This window comes from Periplaneta americana, chromosome 14 (genome assembly GCF_040183065.1).
Source record: "Periplaneta americana isolate PAMFEO1 chromosome 14, P.americana_PAMFEO1_priV1, whole genome shotgun sequence".
In the NCBI taxonomy this organism is placed as follows: Eukaryota; Metazoa; Arthropoda; class Insecta; order Blattodea; family Blattidae; genus Periplaneta; species Periplaneta americana.
The window spans coordinates 80,355,333-80,375,726 of NC_091130.1; the positions used below are offsets into that span (position 1 = coordinate 80,355,333).

At 36.7% G+C, this 20,394-nt stretch overlaps 1 protein-coding gene and 1 long non-coding RNA gene across 2 annotated transcripts in view; one reads left to right on the forward strand and one right to left on the reverse strand.

Moving 5' to 3' along the window:
- The window catches only part of LOC138713506 (uncharacterized), a 334,865-nt gene that overhangs the window by 44,058 nt on the left and 270,413 nt on the right, over positions 1-20,394 (forward strand). The gene's annotated exons all lie outside the window — the stretch shown is intronic.
- The window catches only part of LOC138713505 (peptidoglycan-recognition protein LA-like), a 138,575-nt gene that overhangs the window by 19,566 nt on the left and 98,615 nt on the right, over positions 1-20,394 (reverse strand). The window lies entirely within an intron of this gene.

Consider the following 20,394-nt stretch of genomic DNA (forward strand, 5'->3'; position numbering starts at 1 on the left):
CGAATGTTTTGCTAAAAACGGCATCCAAGAAAAGATTGAGGACATCCATAACCGTTTCTCCAAAATAGCCGAAATTTTAAAGCATTTGGAAGCTCGAAATAATTCCTTGGAACATTCACTTTCTATGTTAGGCGAAATTTCGGTAACATTATCTTCAGAAATACATGGGGTTGCAAAAATTGCATTCGATAAACTCAGGTATTACAGAAAAATTCCGGTTACAAAACACTGTCAAATTTCTAAAAAGCTTTCTGGTGAAGAAACAGTATTGAAGAGGAATTCGCCGAAGAACTGTGGTCTTTTTCACATGCGCCTGTGACGTCATGCGACGTCGAAAGAAAATTTTTTCACTATATAAATCATTCGTCCCTAACAGACGCAGAAGTTTCACACAGGAAAATCTCAGGATGACCTTCCTTGTATACTACAATAAGATAAAGAGTTCTACGAAACAAATAATTTATCATATTTCCGTGTATTCGTTTTTGCTTATTTTGGTGCTTATTTTCACCATTTTTCATGCTTATTTGCTTGCTTATTTTACTGTTTGATTGTGCTTAGAAATCCGGGCTTTAGTGATAACGAAATGATATTAGGCTAGATGAGTGAACCGGCAGGATCAGTGCTCTGTGACGTCATCCCTCAGAGCATTTGTGCTCTCTTTTAAGAACATCGGCATCCAGAGCTCCGGGTGGCGAAGAGTAGCCGACAAGCTTCAACTGAACTCTACAGTAACGCCTTATACATCTATTTCGTGCATGTGATATGTATGTACGTTTCAGATAGCACTGATAGCATGGTAAATTAAGACAGATAGTTTAATTCTTAAAAATTATTACATGTTGACAGTAGAATTCCTATAGACATAAAATAGAATTACTGTAGCAACTGCAATGCAAAGAAACACTTAACAGCTTGTCTTTCAATTGTTTTATTACACCCGCCAATCATCTCGCTCGCATTAATTGTCATTCATTGGCATGGCATTCTGAATAATGATGCTAAAATTTAACGTTTTTACATGCTGGAGTACCTTACAACAAATTAAACATTTATTGCCCCCATACTCCAAAAATATAAATAAATGTTCCCACACTATTAACAATGTTTATACGTTAATGGTTCTTCACTAATACTTTCTACGTCAAATTGTTTACACTCACTTCAATATATAGACAAATTACCACATATAAATAAAATCAGAACTTCAACAATTCTCCGGAATTATACAAATCTGTGTACAGAACGTAAAGGGCACTTTATCACAAATATTGAATTTTGCAGGAGAGCTAAATGAAAGCGTTTTTTTTTTACCTCCATGCCATAAATTGCAAATAGTACCCTTTCCAACAGGCTTATTATTATGCATAGAAGTTTATGCTTGCACTACTGAAAAAAGCACGAAAAATGAAATAAAAGTATGCTAAAACCTCAATTTCGTAAAAAAAAACAATTGACATAGTGCAGTTTACCTCCGGTATATAGATCTGTACTAGCGCAGTCTAGTATGTACAGTCACGAAGCTCAATAGTAGTAAATATGCATCCATAGATAGTTGGTAACCACTAGGATCGCTAATATCGCCTCATTATAGACACTGCGAAATAGTCTCTTGTTTCTAGCACCCTCACAGCTCAAGCTTCGTGACTATATATTAGACTGTGGTACTTGGTACTAGCTTGTCGCTGCGCGATTGCTGTGCTCTTCAGGTGCTCATCTTGTCTGACCTTGCTCCGACGTCACAAATGCACAACTTGCCGACCACTGGCTAGATGAAACCGAGGATTCGCCATGGATTACTTCTCATTCGTTTTACAGTTGGGGAAACCCTAAAAAATATATACATGATAGCAGTGCTGAGAGTTTTTGGACGTAGAACTGTGTTCGTCAGCGAGGGCGTTTTGGACGAAATTCGTGAAATGAATGTTTTGAATTTGTTTCGTTCATTGAGAGAATGAATTATTTACAGAGTACAGACTAGACTTACATTCTAATGGAATATTTTAGAAGTGGGCGATTTGGATTATCGTAGTTAATCATGTGTAGTTGTGGTGACGATAACAGTCGTGGTTTTTGAGGAGGTTGATCGGTGTCGACACTATCTGAATGTGGTTATTCGGTTATGCCAAAAAGGGACAATATTATGAGAAGTAAGTGCTGGAAGTTGTGCAGCGTACGTTGTGGAACACCGGAAAATAATAAGTATCACAAGTTATGATAAGTTCAATGATGAACAACTGATTGATTGTACCTTGTCGATATTAAGCAAAAACTATCACTTGCATTAGCGTACTCAAAGCTTACGTGAGATTTGTATATCTTCCATTGGTGACGAAAAGCGGTGTTTTCTGCTGAAAACTGCTGCACATACTGTCTTTGCTAACATCCGAAATGACGTGTTTACAGCTACGCTACGAGTCCAAGAGGTCATTAAATAGATGCACTATCTTGACATTATAAATCACTTTGCGCAATAACGTGAGTGTAACGTTTTGTTTGTGTTATTTCCTTATTAACATGTGGGCCTGTCCATGAGGAAATGTTCAAAATATTTACACGTAGACCCTAACCTAAAATATTTGTCTAATCAAACTTCATTTAACTTGAAGAATATAAACTAATATTTGTGGTGGTATGTATTCTTTAACTGCGAATTAATTTTCAAGAATTTTTAATTATAAAAATAATCTGAAAAAAAAATGCGCAAAGTCACACCACTGATAATTTTGGTAGGTAATTCTGTTCGAATTCTTGTATATTTTCAAAAGTAATTATTTATTGGGGTAGAAGAAAAAATAATACAATTTTCATTCCATATTAATGCTGTTTACTACAATCCTTCAGTTTCATAGTATAATAAACTACAGGCATGTTGTATGTTTAAGTGTTCCATATATTGTCACATCACTGACATGTATACAAATTCGTATACTGTGCAGAAAAGTGAAGTTATGCACAATACATAATAAATATTACTATGGTATAATTAATAATAAGAAACAAAGCTTTATTTTAACAATTATTTAGTCCAACATTACTAAAAATGTTCCAACAGTGACGTTGGGCAAACCTATATGTCAATTCCGTGATTTCTTTACTCAGCCTTGCTTGTGAAGTCAGTTTCATTTTTCAGCAAGGGGAAATTATAAGGTGTCACGTCGTTAAGAGGAACGCGCTAATGAAATTTGGTCAGTTTTAGTTATTTTATTCATTTTTAAAATATGGTACAAAAAAGGTTCTTGAGCAATACTGTAGTGAAGATTTCATCGCGATAATATATATATATATATATATATATATATATATATATATATATATATATATATATATATGTGTGTGTGTGTGTGTGTGTGTGTGTGTGTGTGTGTGTGTGTGTCAGAAATTCAGTTTATCCCATATAAGTGGTTATTATTAGACTTCGGATTTTAGGTAAAAACCTATTTTAATCCTTAAAAGATAAGTTCATAAAAACTTGCAAGTACATGTTTCATATGAAACTACGCCTAAAATTGATATTTTAATAGCACTTAAAAATGCCTATTTTGACGACAAAGCCTATTTTGATCTATTAAGTATATTTTGTCTCTAATAGATCAAAACACCCATTCTTATTTCAAAATTTATATTTTGAATTCCAAAATATATTTTCCAGTGTGCATTAATCGTGTCACGGAGCATATCAGGTTACAATATCTAAATGTAAATAAATTGATTTATACTGTAAAAAAAGTTTTCGTAAAGGCGCCAACAACGGTTCAGATTTTCCTTGAGAAATTGCCAAAGTCTCTCTGCCACCAGAACCTGTACTAACCTGCTGGGGAACATGGTTGAAAGCTGCAGAATACTACAACGATCACATTAGTGAAGTGAAAGATATTGTTTCAAGTCTAGCCCTTCGATACTCGCGTTAAATTCCGTAACACCAGTACTCGCCTGGATTACAATGGTAATCCACATTTGTTTTTGTTTCCAGACATGGTTTAAACATTGCAATTAGATTTAAATGTTAAGAAATATATTGTTTTCAGTTATTACAGTAATGAGAATGGATATGTTACGCATAACGGAACGTATTAAATATAAATATTGATAATGAAATATATTATAGTACACAAATTGCATTCAAGTGACATGTTTACATAATGTTTCCACGCAGGACGTGTCTATGAGTCATAATTTATTGTTGCACCATAGTTATGAGTTAGTTCACTATCATCATAATTATGTAGGTTATCTAGAATTGTTGCCCATTCGCTGTTTGAAGGTCACCTGATCTCTTGATGTAAACTCTCCCACAGGAAACGCAAGTTCACTACTGCTGACCTTTGTTACGTCATATTTGATAACTAAATACCTCACTCAGGGGTGTAGCAATGAAAAAATTCAGGGATGTAACAATCATTCACACTTCACATATAATATTTTACAGATGTTTTTGTAGTTCAGATTTAACGCACATGATAGCCTAATCTACATCCGATTCAATTATCTAAGTAGGCCTACGCATTTCTTCCATACAGTTCAAACAAATTACATGTTTAGTAAGTCAAAGAAAATAGAGGCCAGCGTCGTGAATTTCTGCTTACATCATAGGCTGAGCATAACTGTTCCAGGACATTCACAGCACATTTAGTTCTATTATAGAATGATATTATTTCATGTTTCTAGCTGCCTCCCGTTTCCTCATCCATTGCCTTATCATAATGCATGGTTGATAATGCTAACAGTGTTTTTTTTCTTTGGTACATACGAAAGAATTGTGCAGCGTTCATTGAATCCAAACAATATACTGTTAACTTGCCTGTCTTAGTAGTTGTGAAATGAGGAGGGATTTCTCTTTTGTTTTCTGTCTATGTTCCTACAAGTGTAATTTTGTCATTTTCTAGAAGATCTAAACACAGAGGTATGCTCATGAAACAGTTATCGGTGGTCACATTTCTTCCTGTTCCTTTGATGGGATGAACCATCCTCTTCACCACTGCATGTGCACTGTTACTTCGGTGAAATGGACAGTCTGGTTGAATACCAGCATAAATTTCCAAGTTATGAGTGTAATATGTTTTCACAGCCACCTTAGCAAAAATGTTGATCCAACATTTTGTTGGTTTAGTAGGTATATACTCTTCATGGGACATCGTCCTCTGAATGCAACCAACTGCTCGTCTATAGTTACATATTCGCTTGGACTACAGCACTTTTGTGAGTTATGAACAAATAACTCTAATACTTCACGTATAGCAGCCAATTCATAAATTTCTTTCCTTTCCTTTTGTCATAAATGTTATCAAAGAGTAGATATCGTAACAAAAATTAGAATCTATTGTAGGTCATTGTCAGGGAAATTGACTCTATTCCTGTGCCATTTTTATCCCATAGTTCTCTTACGTTCAGTCTTCCCGATTTCAAGGCGCCAGCAAAATACAAAATACCCAAGAGTGCCTCAATTTCTACGTCATTTGTTAATTTGCAATCTCTGTCACGTCTGTAATTACGCTTCACTTTTTCAATACAAATATTAGTACCCTTACAATTACATTGATTATTGTCTGATCAATAAAGCAGTCAAAACTCTCTGTGTGGGTCCGCGCAATTCTTGCAGCCCTTTTAGGGCTCGATAAATGAATCACTATATTTTGTGCTCGTCTTCTCCCTCGTTGAGCTACTGGTTCTTCCTGCCAAATTGTAGTCTTTTTTCTATCCGTATAGCAGTTTCCATCATTTATAGACATTAGTCTTTCATCATCACCACCACCACCACCACCATCATCATCATCATCATCATCATCATCATCATCATCATCATCATCATTGTCTTGTTCTGAATTAGAATCGTGAACTTCATTCTAAAGATCTCCCCTGTTGCTTTCATCATCACTTTCATTTTCAATGCCATCATCCATATCTTCATCCAGCCATTTGCAAATGTTGTTTGTAGTTTCCGTACCCATTGGAGCAAACTGCGAAGAGGATGGAACGATGTCACACATTTTTTCATAAACTTACTGCATTGCATCACTTATAACCATATTAAAAACTATTTCACTTACCTGAACAAAAAACTGACGTCAGTACTCGCGTGGATTACAATGGTAATCCACTCGGAAAAATTGTGCATCACTTTATAAAACTTCGTATAACTTTCCAAAGGGTTGCGACAAATATATCTAAACACCACTAATGCCTCACTTAGACTGTGACGAGAAATTGCATTGACGCTCAGCTACGCAGTGCTGCAGGCAGTGACGTAATAGAGGATTAAATATCAGTGGATTACTATTGTAATCCACGCGAGTACTGAAGGGCTAGAAGACGGGTCTGCAAGAATTGTTTCTGCAAAAGAAGTGATGGAAGATTCTGGTATTCAGAGGGACCCAGCATTTTTTAAGTCACACTTCACTTTTCTGGTGCACGTTATTGCATCACTGGAAGCAGCAGGAAAACCACCGTATGAACGAATGGAAATATTTAATGATATGCAAGAAAGGTCAAAAGTGTTCCTGGTTCTGCTGCAAACAAAGTACGGTATAAACTGGAGCCAGTTCTGCAGAGAAATGTAGGATTGAAGGACCTGCGTACTGCTTCAGATATCCTAACAGGGAAGAACACGGATTTACAGTGTAACATTCCTGTCCATCTAGTGTCAAAATTGAAATAAGCTCCTGTTACTTCTGTGGATGTGAAGCATACAAATTTGTGTTGAGTGACAGATGGCATTGTTTTTAATTGATAATTTAGAAAAAGTATTGGTAATTTATTGCGAAACTAATTATGGACATCAATGGACAAGGCATGGTAAAAATTGATTGTATTTGATTTGTTTCTATACTAAATTTATGTCTAAAACATATTTTTCACATTTCATTGTTTAGTTTATGTATAACTAGTTAGCCTATATATTTGTTGTTTTTGTAATTCTAGTAGTAGTGGTGGTAACGGTACATAAACATTTAAAATTAATAAACTCTAAAAAGTGAATTACTGATGATTTGAAACATGTTTTAAAGCACATTTTTGTTAGAGCCTATTTCCATTTCTGTAGAGACTATTTCCTACACTTTTAAGCCTATTTTAGGTACCTAAAATTACATTTTAACGACCTAAAAATCCGTACTCTAGTTATTATATTCAGAATTCAGAGTTACTTATTTATGGTTTTTAAGGAACTCAGAGGTTCATTGCCGTATTCACATAAGCCCGCCATCGGTCCCTATCCTGTGCAAGATTAATCTAGTCTCTATCACCTCAAATCCATTTTAATATTATCCTCCCATCTACATCTCGGCCACCTCAAACGTCTTTTTTCCCTCTGGCCTCCCAACTAACACTTTATATGCATTAATGGATTCGCCCATGCGTGCTACATGCCCTACCCATCTCAAACGTCTGCACTTAATGTTCTTAATTATGTCAGGTGAAGAATAAAATGAGTGAAGTTCTGCGTTGTGTAACTTTCTCTAGTCTCCTGTAACTTCATCCCTCTTAGGCCAAATATTTTCCTAAGAACCTTATTCTCAAACACCCTTAATCTCTGTTCCTCCTTCAAAGTGAGAGTCCAAGTTTCACAACCATACAGAACAACTGGTAATATAACTGTTTTATAAATTAAAACTTCCAGATTTTTGAGAGCAGACTGGATGACAAAAGCTTCTCAACCGAATAATACGAGGGAGGATCGAAAAGTAATGCACAACGTTTTGTGGCAACGTATTCAATAAGTAAGCAAAACGAAATAATGCGGGAAAAAGCTACAGGTTTTACCTATTTTTCAACACAGGAACCAAGTCTCTCGACACATGTCCCCCATCGTGACACCAGATTCAGTACACTTCGTTCATAAAACTCCGTTTTCTGGGCGAATAACCACCTGCGTACGACGGTCCGAAGAGGTGAAAGTCAGACGGTGCGAGGTCTGCGCTGTAGAGTGGGTGACTGCCTCCTCAATGCCTCTGACATTGGGTGGTGTTGCAGCGGTCACTGGTCGGCCGGAACGTTCTTCGTCGGTAAGATTTACTCGGCCCTCTTCGAAGAACCTGCACCACCTGGGATGTTGCTATGGTCCATACAATCAGCACCATACACCTACAACATTTCCCTATGGATTTCACTCGGACTTTTTTGTTTTGCTCAGAAAAAACGGACTACACCTCGCTGCTCTTCACAAATGGACGATGCTAGCACACGTTCCATCTTTACCGCCCGTTCCGCCAGGGTGACATCTAATCGAGCCATTGCTGTCTGTAGCGCAAGATTCAAATTATCTGCTAACTTTGAATATCCTAACCAAAATAGTATACCGTAAAGAAATTGTTGTGCGTTACTTTCCGATCTTCCCTATTCTGCGTTTGAATTCCTCCCGAGTGTCATTTATATTTGTTACTGTTTTTCCAAGATATTTGAATTTTTCCATTTCTTCGAAGGTTAAATTTCCAATTTTTATATTTCCATTTCGTACAATATTCTGGTTACAAGGCATAATCATGTACTTTGTCTTTCCGGGATTTACTTTCAAACCTATCGCTTTACTTGCTTCAAGTAAAATTTTCATTTTTTCCCTAATCGTTTGTGGATTTTCTCCTAGCATATTTACGTCATCCGCATAGACAAGAAGCTGATGTAACCCGTTCAATTCCAAACCCTCTCTGTTACCCTGAATTTTTCTAATGGTATATTCTAGAGCGAAGTTAAAAAGTAAATATGATAGTGCATCTCCCTGCTTTAGCCAGCAGTGAATTGGAAAAACATCCGACAGAAACTAGCCTATACGGATTATGCTGTGCGTTTCACTGAGTCACATTTTAATTAATCTTCGGAATACCAAATTGTATAAGAATATTGTATAAAACTTCCCTCTTAACACAGTCATATGCCTTTCTGAAATGTATGAATAACTGATGCATTGTACCCTTTTACCTGATCAACAACTGATCGCGAACACTACTGTATGCAAAGTTGCTTACCTCTCATTTTCGTTTTACCCTTAATCTTCTTTAAAATAAATCACGTTCAGAAACCACATGCTTAAACAATGTACATAAGAAAACAATTTTTGTATTTGTGAACATATTTAGTCTTTGCAGTCGGCGATATTTTTACTTGTAAGTGATAAACTGATTCAATATCTACCAGGAGCAAAATTTGCCATGCTATGTTACACACGAATACGCAAGCCTGATCTGGCTCTCGCTGAGATAGTTTTAATAACACAGCATACTTCTTTCCGAAATGCGGTATCTTTTTTTTTGTATCAAAAGTTACATTATAGTTCATAGCAGTTTTATAAAGCCTTTCATATTGCTTCCTGTACTCTATTGTTAGACTAGTTGAATTGCGGAATCAGGATGTGACGATAATATCAGAAGTACATCAAGTTAACAATTGAGAACTGTGTTGCGCACGTCATCCGAAATGAATTTGCCATTTCTTGCAGCCTACACGGTTTACAGTCAATGTTGCCATCCTTCCTCATATCCTCTTCGGCTGATTTGGCTCTTCGTCTTCACTGGTCTGACCCGATCTGACTTACTTAGTAGCAAGGTATTTTGGGTAATCTTAATTTTTTCCCCTGGAAATATTCTGCTTCTCGTGTTGTTGTTTAGTCAACTGTCCAAAGACAGGTCTGAACCTCACAAGTGATACCAAGAGGCACCATTTATGAGGAAACTAGGCCAGAGATAATGGGGTAGGGTGGCCAGTTCCTTTTCCCCTCCATTGCATACATCGCCCACTAGCTACATATTACACTAGACAGACTTCAGATGCATACACTAATTGTTCGTCCTCTGACACATACCGTCAAGTGAGATGTACTGCCTGATAATAGATGTGCATATCAGCCAGAACCTCAATCAGAGGACTCTTGTGATGTTAATATTGTTTAATTTATTTTGAACTCATTTCTTGCATCACAGTTTTTATTTGACTAAATTCTGTAGGTTCTAATAATTATTAATTTCTGAAATGTTTTATTAGAATTAAAAATTTACAGATGAAAATGTTACAATTTTAGTTTAAATGTGTGTAAATACAAAATTTCATTGTGATTCCTGTTTTTTTTTTTTTTTTTGTATGAATGTGGTAGGAAAAGAAAACTGCAATCATTTCGGATATTCAAATAGGAAACTCTCATCCAGAAAATTGGCGTCTGGAAAGGTCCCCAAAATGTTGGCTGCGTTTCCACGTTAGATGACTATTCCCATTCGTTGCCGTAGATAATTGGTGCAGTGAGGGTCTCCAGTAACAGTCACCAAACTTCTACCAATTAATTATTTAATTATTAATAATTAATTATTAATTATAATTATGTAATAATACATTTATAATTAAAGTATAAAATGAGAGACTAGAAAGAGTGGGGTTATTGATACATTTATAGTATTATAGAAAGTACTTATTTTCACATGGGTGAATGACGACATTCAAATGCCTGCCATTAGTAAAAAAAAAAAAAAAAGATTTATTAATAATATTATTGTTACCTACATTACTTTTTCACTTTGAATTTGGTCGGAAAGTGCATAGCCATGAAAATGCTTACGTAATATCGAAAAAAATGGCAATATATAGCCTACCGACAAACAAAGGGAGTCCACATCTGCTTGGAAGAATTTATTATCATCCATGGGGGATTGCAATTTATTAAAAAAAATAATGTTATTCAGTTCTTTGATATGAACATGAAAAAGACGCGTGAACAATACATAAAGTTAATACAAGCTTGAAATTACTCACATTCAGATAGATAAATAACAGTAACAATATTTATGGGAAATTCTCATGAGCTCTACCAGTTAATTTTATTGTTACTTTTCTGTGACTCAGAAGAGTTCTTTGCATGTTCTCTTCATAGTATTTTAATGTGTTAATTTATTATTATTATTATTATTATTATTATTATTATTATTATTATTATTATTATTATTAGAGGATTGATTTGTTAATACCTTATTTCATTCCGTTCATTATTCACACTTAAATCTTAGCAAATTGTAGGTATTTATTAATCATAATTCAATTACCCTAATTCCTGTATAGACGTTACACGCAATCATAGGGATTTTCTCAAATACTCTGTTACTTTTTATATGGTTTTAAACCTGTAAGCCTTACAATTTCTCATTTAAATCAGTGCCGTATCAAAATTAATATTACTACGTCATTGTTTTCAATTTGTAACTTGTCTTAAAATATAATAATATATTATTAATTTTGCCCAGAGTTTTTGTGTTAGGATTCGTAATTTTTATTTATTTTATTTATTTATTTTTTAAATTTTTTTTTAAATGATGGTCTCGCATATTTTACGTAATTACCGTATTGTTATGTTTAATTTGCCTCCAAGTGTTTTATTACAGTATCTAACCAGCGAGTAGGGATTATATAGACTGGACACTGAGCGAGTTTTCCTGTTTAGTTTCTCTGTGCACCGGCGTTTATTTCCACTTTCAAGCGCTAAAGGTTAGTGTAATCCAGAGCACACGCTAAGATAATAACTGAGTATAGAGTTGAGACACGGGATCCAAACATCGCCTACCTTATTGCATAATCCAGTAACGCTTTGCTTCAAATAAATTCAAGTTAACAGCTTTAACAGCTAGTTGTAATAATAATTTTTTATATTTTATATATAATAAATTACATTATAAAATTATGTATCAAATTCGTTTGATATTGGTATACAATATAAAATAGGTATATTGTTTTACTTCTCATAGGAGTTTTGTTTTTCCATTTTTAGCGCAATCAAATCATTACATATTTTAATTGTTGTTGGAGTCAACGTCTCAACTCTCATTATAAAGGAACTCTAGAGTCTAGACATTGCAGTTAATGACGGATTTATTATTTCATCGGTACAATTTATTTTGAGTACGTAATGTATCTAGATTTATTAATTGTATGCGTTATATTTCCGCTGTGTTGCCTTACTGCTAGCTGGTGTGATGTCAGTGCCAACTCCTGGGAGAAAGCAGAATCTCACACTCAAACTGGTTTCAAGGTCATTGAAATCAGTCCTGTTACATAAAGGTACCGACGCGAAGTGTCCATACTGTATAATTATCTATACCCTGATCTGCACGAAAAAGAAATAAGAAAAATATCGAATTATTGCAATCCCTGCTCTACAAAAATTTTTCCATGAAACGTCTATGTTAGAGATACAAGAAAGAAAAAATTGTAACGTTTTGACATGAAAAGTTTACTCTGACGCCATTTTTAAGTAGATTATTTTACGACGCTTTATCAACATCTTAGGTTATGTAGCGTCTGAATGAGATGAAGGTGATAATACTGGTGAAATGAGTCCGGGGTCCAGCACCGAAAGTTACCTAGCATTTGCTCATATTGGATTGATGGAAAACCCCGGAAAAACCTCAACCAGGTAACGTGCCCCGACCGGGAGTCGAACCACGGGCCACCTGATTTTGCGGCCAGACGCGCTAACCATTACTTCTCAGGTGTGGACTTGTAGTAGCATGGGAAATAAAAGTGTAAGTGGTTTTCCAGACTGAAGACGGCCCGTCTCGCTCCATTCTCTGTTTAATGTGTTCTCCCCTTTCGAAATTCTCTGTTTCTTCAAATGGAACAGAGAAAATTGGAATGAGACAAATAGCCAACATTCTTGAAGTTCACAAAGACACTTTATCTCAGCACCAGTTTCCCTCCCGAAAAGACAAAGTACGCTATATGATTATGTCTCGTAACCAGAATTTTGTACGAAATGGAAATACAAAAATTGGAGATTTATCCTTCAAATATCTTGAAGCAACAGTAACAAATATAAATGACACTCGGGAGAATTAAACGCAGAATAAATATGGGAAATGCCTGTTATTATTCGGTTGAGAAGCTTTTGTCATGTCTGCCGTCAAAAAATCTGAAAGTCAGAATTTATAAAACGGGTTATATTAGGACTACCGGTTGTTCTTTATGATTGTGAAACTTGGACTCTCACTTTGAGAGAGGAACAGAGATTAAGGGTGTTTGAGAATAAGGTTCTTAGGAAAATATTTGGAGCTAAGAGGGACGAAGTTACAGGAGAATGGAGAACGTTACACTACGCAGAACTGCACGCATTTTATTCTTCATTTGATATAATTAGGAACATTAAATCCAGACGTTTGAGATGGGCAGGGTATGTAACACGTATGGGTGAATCTAGAAATGCATATAGAGTGTTAGTTGGGAGGCGGAGGGAAAAAGACCTTTGGGGAGGTCGAGACGTAGATAGGAGGATAATATTAAAATAGATTTGAGGAAGGTGAGATATGATGATAGAGAGTGGATTAATCTTGCACAGGATAGGGACAAATGGCGGGCTTATGTGAGGGCTGCAATGAACCTGTGGGATCCTTACAAGCCATTTGTAAGTAAGTAAGTAAATATGGGTTATGTAAACAAATGAATATCAAATAAAACCACACTGGAGTGATAAAGGAAGTATATACAGTATTATTGCGTTTTTTGTGTTCTTTATTCGTTTTAATTCGAGTGTCGAAATTTCACGCAATAATTGGGAGTTCCTTAAATCATCTGTCAATGTTTTAATCTGTACACCGGATGTCAAGGGCACTATGTCCATTTTTTTTTTACGAAATTGAGGTTTTTGAATATTTCTATTTTATTTTTCGCTCTCTTTTCAGTGATGAGAAGCACTAACTTCTACGCGTAATACTAATCGAGTTAGCCTTTGGAAAGGGTACTATGTAACAATAAGGTATCATGTTAAAGAACATTTTCATTTAGCTCTTCTGTAACATTCTGTATTGTCCTTTCGCTGGCCTTCTATGTTCGAGGTTGCGGGTTTGATCCCAGTCCAGGTCGATGGCATTTAAGTGTGTTTATGACCTCTGCAGTTGCGAGCGTTGTTAAATAAATCATAATTTAATTTAATTTAATTAAGTAGTGTCCTTTACCTCCGACATACAGATATAGTACTGTACAGAGTTGTTTCCGATCTCTGATAACGAATTTGAATGACATCATATGCGTCAGGAGTCACACAACAGCTTAACTGTGGCTCGAGGTGACAGACCAGTAATGAGTGATCTCATAGTCAGAGTGCACGGCGATTCACAGCAGAAATTCCCAAGAAAATCGAGCCGTTTTGGGAAGGGTACATTACGACCCTTTCCAATGCTAAGTACAGTTAAGTGAAAATAAAAGAAGCCTACAATAAACGAGGTTTTGTTATTTCCAAGAAAGGCATCTTCTACTTAATAAGATTGGTGAAGCTCGAATGGAATTAATTTGTATCATCTCGTGGGGTGCGGCGACTTGTCACGGAGGCTGGATTTGCTTGCTTTTCCCACTCTGGAATTAATCTCATCCGACCTTTGCCAGTCTTATTAGGTACACACAAGATGCCTTTCTTGAAAATAACGAAACCACGTTCTTTGCAGGCTCGTATGATTTTCGCGTAACTGTACTTGGCATCGGAAAGGGTTGTTATATACCCCTCCCAAAAAGGCTCGAGTTTCTTGGGCATTGCAACTGTGATATACCGTGCTCTCTGATTATGAAATCACTCACTACTGGTCTGTCAACTCTCGCCACAGTTCAGCTGTCGGTGTAATTCCTGACACACATGATGTCATTTAAATTCGTTATCAGAGATCGGAAACATCCTTGTATAATCACGTAAATGTTGTTTGTTGATTGTTTCGTTGGTTATTGTTATGCTAATAATTTTGTTTGTGCAGCTCGTACTAGTACATGATAGGATCATTACATTTAAGTTAATGTAAATAATTGCAGCAAATCGGTTAAAGCTCATTACAAATTTTACATGTTTCGCAGTATATTAGGTCTTTATCAAAAATAGAACAATGAAATTAATTATTGAAAATACATTCTGTAGTTAGATGACAAACTTTCGTTTTCAGAATTGAATTCAAAAGTATTTTTTGCAATAATTCTTAAAAGTAAGATATATTTTATTTAAAATTTACACAGTATACGATCCAGGTAAATGACAATAGTTCATATTGCACAAATTCAGATTAATTTACTGCAGTGGTTTCTAACATTACTTTTCCACTACGAAAATCAGTATTTAAAATTGACAAAAAAACAATGTAAGTAACTTATATAACGAGATCATGTATGTAGGCTATAATATTTAGGCCTACGTGACAGGCAACCAATAGCTCTGTAAAAATAAATTGTTTAGTAGCGGTCGTGGTCTCTCTATGGCATCCTTCCTAGAGCTCGCGTTACGGAATGCGCGTTGGTTCGAGTCCTCAGGGAGGAAGACATTTTCTCATGAAATTTCGGCCGGTGGATGGAACCGGTGCCCACCCAGCATCGTTATGCACTTAGGGAGCTATGATAGGTAGCTAACTCCGGTTACGAAAGTCAGCTATAAAAGGCTAGAGGGATCATCATGCTAACCACACGATACTTTCATTCTGGTTGGATGATCGTCCACCTCTGCTTCATTATGCAGACATGAGACAAGCAGCTGGCTCTTCGTTTGTGTCATTCCAGGGCTGTAGCGCCACGGATTATATTATTATTATTATTATTATTATTATTATTATTATTATTATTATTATTATTATTATTATTATTATAAGTAGTATGCTACAATGGAATTTGTCCACAACCAAAGATGACTGTTGTAACTAATTGGCAGCGTGCAAAAAAGAGCTCGGAACTCCCTGCAAACAATATTCTACTATTAAGTTGTACAAAGGATTTATAAAAGGTAGATAGATGCCTATTAATGTTGGGCAGCTAGCCTTCAACTACTTGCTTGAGATGCGACATTGTCAAATTTTTCACTGCCGTCTGATAATTGAAGAAGATAGTGATCATATTGACGATCGTCATTTTGTTGTGGACTGGTAATGTTGATTAAACCGATCTGGTTTTAGTTAGAAATAACATAATGAACTTATTAATTTGAAGCATATTAAGAAAACTCTGATAAAAATAAGATTGGTGAAATCGAACACTATTCATCGAGAGGATAGCATGAAACTGAACGTATAATAAAGGGCACTAATTTTATCATTTTGCTCTTGTGAAGTTCTCTGTTATAATTTATTTCCGTGTAGGCGTACAAATTGTCTTTAAGTATGTATAAACAGGGTGTTTTAAAAAATAGAGGGCATAATTTCAGGTATGTATTCCTCACATGTAGACAATACAAAAAGTTCATTACAACATGTGTCCGAAAATCCTTGCTTTCCGAGTTATGGCCCTCAAAACAGTGATATTCACCGGAACGTTTTTCTTCCCGCAGATAGGTGCCGTGACAGAAGATATTAACAGAGGACACTCTAACAGTTGATTCCGAGGCGAAGAGTACACTGAGTGTTGTGTTTGGCGTTGTACTTGCGACATGTACTGAAAACAGGAGCTGGCAGAAGTGCACTTCATGTACTGTAAGGCGGACGGCAATGCTGCGCTGGCTCGTCGTTTGTACCAGGAGAGGTCCCCTAATCGATGGATAGGTAGAGGTGGCCCAATTGCTTGGCCTCCACGCTCACCTGATTTCAACCCTATTGATTTCTACTTGGGGGGCCATTTAAAATCATTATTTTATTCGTCTCCGGTGCCTGACATGGAATCCCTTCGGAATCGAATTGTGGCAGGTTGTGAGGAAATACGCAATACTCCTGGAATTTGGGATCGTGTCCGCAGGGCCATGAGACATCGATGTGAGGCCTGTATTCAATCAGGAGGTGGACATTTTAGCAGGAGGTGGACATTTTGAACATCTGTTGTAAAGACAACTACCTGCGGGAAGAAAAACGTTCCGGTGAATATTACTGTTTTGAAGGCCATAACTCGGAAACCAAGCATTTCCGGACACCTGTTGTAATGAACTTTTCGTACTGTCTACATATGGGGAATACATACCTGAAATTATGCCCTCTATTTTTGAAACACCCCGTATATGTATATGTATATAATATACATATCACAGTCAACATAATTATCATTTAGTCATATCATGTGAACGGAAATTTCCTAACAAAGTAAAATATTATTTGCGTCAATAAAATGTTACGAAACGATGTCTTCCTGCGCTGTGTTTAGTTTACTAAGAAAACGTTGTGCTCATCGGAAACCATTGAAACAACAGGACCGGTGATGTAACGACAAATTAAAAATATCATTACACATGTTTGTAAATTAATAATTTACAGTCGCTACGTGGGCGACATATAATGTTCACTCGTTTAAAAATGGCAGATGTTTCACTTTCAGAGATGAATTTTATTCGACAAAGAATGATTAATGTTTATGGTATAATGTAACATTGAGGAATAAACAACTTTCGCGGAAGGATCTGTTCGGAGAACATAAGACGTACGAATATGAAAAATAAGGAGTTTTAAAATTTTTCAAAGAAGAATTTTAGATGTTGAAGGTACGATTCTGAAATTGAAGAGTGTGATTTCAAAACGCGTTAAGTCCATTTTTATGATAGGACTGGATTAGTTTTTTATTGTGGTGTAGGGTGAGGGTTTAGTTCCTCATCACTAAATGGCACCTCGTATTAGTTATTACGTATTTACGTTAGATGGTGCTGTACATTTTGTTTTGCCTCTATGCCCACTAGGCGGCATAATTGAGACTTACTTATGATTGGGTCCGAGATTAACCAGCCTTACTAGTGTTAAGACGAGCTATCTGATTGGTCGGTTTAAAGTTTATCCGATTTTCTTGTTTGGCTTGGCGAGCTCGTTCTTGGAGAAGGAGTTCACGACGAGGGATCATCACGACAGTTCACCAGGGGAGTTCATTACTGGAGTTCATCACGAGGAGAAGTCGACGACTGTACCTCTGGGAGAGGAGTTGGTTGCAGGACGTCGCAGAAGAGAGTTGGTTTGGGTCCCTCTGGGAGAGGACCTAAATCCAGGATACGTCAGAGAGAGAGTCCGACTACAACACGTGGTGTTCGGGAACAGTCGACTTGACGTATCCGCAGACTGGTATTCCTGCAGTGGACTTGGAGTATGGCGATATCTACGCGTGGGGAACGGGCTGTGAGCGTGCCCGCTCACATTCGGGTTCGTGTTTTGCTGAGTACACGAAAGCACCGCTTCGTGTATACGAGAGTGATCCGGCGGCTACGTACTGGGACGGATTGGTGTATCCGTTCAGAGTGGAATCCGCTGGGAGCGAACCGCTACGTTGGAAGGAACGCAGCAAATTGTGATTGGGAATCACAACGTCTGCGGATGGTGTACAGACTACGCGGCATCGGCACGGCGAGGTCGAGTTATCCGCGGAACGTCATACACCTGTGTCACGAATCGTTTATGGATCGTCAGCGGTATGTTGGAAATATGCTGCCAGGTAGTGGACTTCTACTCAAGCCGCAGTGGTACTTTCCGGGTTTGTTACGGTGCGAGTGATACCGAGGTATGTACTCAGTTTGATGCCAGAGGTCAAAGTACAGTTACTCCCTTTTGTGGGAAAAGACATGTGCGTCAGCGAGACAAGTTTGTGCTTATTGGAACTATGTGTTCGTCTCGCGTGGAGTAGTCATCAGCAAGAATGGACCTCTTTTCTAATGGGAACCTTTTTGTCATGGTGTCCCGACAGATGGCAGCAGGGGCTAACCCGGTCCAGGTCCGACAGCATGGCGCCAGCTTTGTTTATATTGTATCCAAGGCTGTCTGCTTGCACTGAAAAGTAATTCAATTGCAATGCCGAAAACGTGTTGTTGCGTTCCCCTGTGCGCAGACAGAGGTGGACACGTGTTTCCTAAAGACACTGCTGTACGAAAAAAGTGGTTGTTGAATATAAAGAGAGAGAAATGGATGTTAAGTAAAACTAGTGTTGTTTGTTCGAATCATTTCACTCCCGACGACTACATTTCATCTACGTTACGAGGTAAGCACATTTTAGACGAACTGTGCAATATATTAATACGCATATCGTATATAATTTTCATTTGGGTAATCATTTTAGAGCGAAAATTGATAATACTGCCTCACTTTTATTCTTTCATAGGGGGTAACAAACCACTGCAAAGAAAACTGAAGAGAGATGCTGTCCCGTCTGTTTTCCCATGGAACAAAAGATCAACAGATGCGGACAAGGAGAGAGAGAATCGCATACACAGACGCCAACTTCTGTTAGAAAGCCAGACTATAGCAGAAGATCAACAAGATGAGGAAAACTGCGAACAATTTCCTGAAACATTGAACTGTTGTGAAATTGTGGTGGAAAGTGAAGTGCCCACTGATGACAATATAGAAGATGAAAAACATGACAGAGAAACTCAGACCACTAACTGTCAACTAAATTTAGTTGACAGCAAATGTCAAACAACTAGACACATTCCCTTAGACATCGTGCATTTGATGAATAATTATGAAATGATACATTTCTACACAGGCTTAGAAACGTTTCAAAAATTCTCGTATGTTTTTTTTTCTTTAGGACCTGCAGTTTACACTCTGAGTTATTTCAAATACCCTCCTCCAGCACATTTAGATCCTCAAAATATGTTTTTCATGACATTAATAATTCTAAGACAGAATAAAACATATCAGGAGGTAGCATTCTCGTTTTCAACAACAGAAAGACAAGTTTCCAATATTTTCATCACATGGATTAGATTCATGTATCTTCAGTGGCAAGAGATAGATATTTGGCCCAACAATGAACTTACCCATTTTTTCTCTCCAAGGGATTTTTACACAAAATTTCCAAGTACTCGTATAATTATTGATGGCACAGAATGCCCCATTAAGAAACCCTCCCTTCCAAAAGCTCAACAGGCAAGTTTTTCTGTTTATAAAAACAGGAACACAGTTAAGGTTGTGGTAGGATGTACACCTGGTGGACTGGTTTCATTTGTGAGTCCAAGTTATGGTGGTGCTACAAGTGACAGACAAATATTTGAAAGAAACAATGTTGGAAGAAAATGTAATCATGGGGACAGTATCATGGCAGACAAGGGATTTGACATACAAGATTTACTAGTACCTCATAATGTAATGCTGAATATCCCATCCTTCTTCAAGAAGACTAACAAACTATCGTGTGAAACTGTAAAGCGAGACCGTAGAGTTGCTAGTAAGAGAGTTCACATTGAACGAATCATTGGTTTAGCAAAGACGTACAAAATTCTAAGCTCTCCTATGATACAAACTCATACTTTATTGTCTAGTGAAATAATATTTGTTTGCTTTATGTTATGCAATTTTAAGAAGGGAATTGTTGGTAAACATGCATGATTTATTTTTTCTTTTATTCAGTATACTCCATTGCAGTAATGCAATACTACACAGATTTGTTGCTACACTACTTTTACTTTCTGTCTGAACTTTAAAAGTAATATTAAACTATTTGTAACAATAGTAGTGCTTTGACTATTTACAATATTTACGAGGATGTAAAGTTAGCTGACTGAATAGAGTTTATGAA